Source organism: Sciurus vulgaris (genome assembly GCF_902686455.1).
Source record: "Sciurus vulgaris genome assembly, chromosome: 4".
NCBI classification, from domain to species: Eukaryota; Metazoa; Chordata; class Mammalia; order Rodentia; family Sciuridae; genus Sciurus; species Sciurus vulgaris.
The window spans coordinates 86,890,891-86,892,597 of record NC_136464.1 but is presented as its reverse complement, the minus strand read 5'-3'; the positions used below and the strand labels follow the sequence as shown (position 1 = coordinate 86,892,597).

The 1,707-nt window shown below is 38.6% G+C and overlaps 1 pseudogene across 1 annotated transcript; it reads right to left on the bottom strand.

Annotated features, from left to right (window-relative positions):
• Nucleotides 1–1,195: 1,195 nt before the first annotated feature.
• Nucleotides 1,196–1,436, bottom strand: LOC306659186 (small ribosomal subunit protein eS27-like; annotated as a pseudogene). Its single transcript has one exon. The product of its transcript is annotated as a small ribosomal subunit protein eS27-like (transcript).
• Between the last annotated feature and the right edge of the window lie 271 nt (nucleotides 1,437–1,707).

The following is a 1,707-nucleotide window of genomic DNA, read 5'->3' as shown; positions in this document are numbered from 1 at the left end:
CAAGGAGAAAAATAGAAATATTGCCTAATTTTTGGTGACTAATCAAATTATAACCTAATATTTGGTACTGTGTTTATCAGGTAATCCTCTGTTGCAAATTTGTTCATTCAAATGCTTATCGAGGGCCTCCCAAGAGCAAGGGACAGTAATTAGGTGTTTGGGCTATAATAGTAAACTGGGCAGGTAGAGTTTACATGGCAACACAGACTTAACCATGTCATTATCTAATTATAATTTTAATAAATATTGTAAAGGAGAAGTATGGTCTAGGACTCCTTAGGTTGAAATTTCTTGAAGAGTAATAAGTGAGAATTAGCTAGGAAAAGGGAAGTGCTGGGGGCAAGAATCCTAGGAGGGAGGGACAACACACAAACACATACACATTCTCAAGAGGACTTTTTCTTTAGGCTTTACTTATTTATTTCAGGATGAGATGTGCAGCTAAGTGTCTTTATCCTTTATTTCATTGACCAGGAACCTGTTAACAAGGACATTTGATAGATCAAGGTTTTAGCTTTTCCATTATAGCAGTTCCAAGATGATGTTGGAAATGGAAATTGGACTGATGAGCTACAGTATCTGCTATAGATGATTAGATTTCAAAAGAGGAGAGAATGTAAGATTTGTTAGGGTACAAGGAAAATGTAAAGGAAGAAATCCTCATGAAGAGAATGCAGGGATACTAAATCAACCCCAAAGCTCATATCCAATCTGCTCAAGAAGAAAATAGAAGCCAGGCATGACGGCACACACCTGTATTCCTAGCTACTCGAGAGGCTGAGGCAGAAGAAGCTGGAGCCCAGGAGCTTGAGGCCATCATGGGAAATAAAGTGAGACCCTATCTCAAAGGAGCAAAAAGAGAAAGAGGAATCACTTTTTTCCTATATGTAGAATAAGAAAAAAGGAGAATATTTGAGATTTTAATAGTTTTTTAAAAAATATTTCTAGTTGTAGATGGTCACAATACTTTTTTTTTTTTTCCCCCATTCTTTTTTGTTTTTAATTTTGAGACAGGGTCTTGCCAAATTTCTGAGGCTGGTCTCAAACTTGCTATTCTCCTGCCTCAGCCTTTTAAATCACTGGGATTACAGGAGTGCCTCACCATGCCCAACTTTTTGCCCCTGACTTTTTTTTTTTTTAAATCCAAAATCTGTTTATTGGGATGTTTTCCCACTCATCTTGACTCAGGCTGTTTTTAATGCTGCTTCCTCCCGAAGAAACATGCTTCTGTAAGTCTTGCTTTTCCTCCTGTAGGCTGGCAGAGGACAGTGGAGCAGCCAACACACAAAACTGTGCGTGGCTAAAAACTGTGGTTATTTTATAGCATCCAGGGCATTTCACATCCATGAAATAGGAATTGGGGCTCTGTACCAGGCGCTTCTTGTGTTTCCTCTTCTCTTCTGGAGAGGGGTGAAGGAGTCTTTTGCAAGAGGCATGTTCTCATGGGGAGATCATCACCACCAGAAAGATCCACCCAACACTTTTTTAAATTTTGTTTTTGAAACAGAGTCTTGTCAAGCTGCCCAGACTGGTCTTGAACTTTCAATCCTCCTGGGTTACATTCCCAAGTAGTTGAGATTATAGGCATGCACCACTGGCCAGCTCACATTTCTTTCTTTTTTTTTTATTTATTTTTATTGTAAACAAATGGGAAACGTGTTGTTTCTGTTTGTACATGGAGTAACAGCATACCATTTGCATATTCAT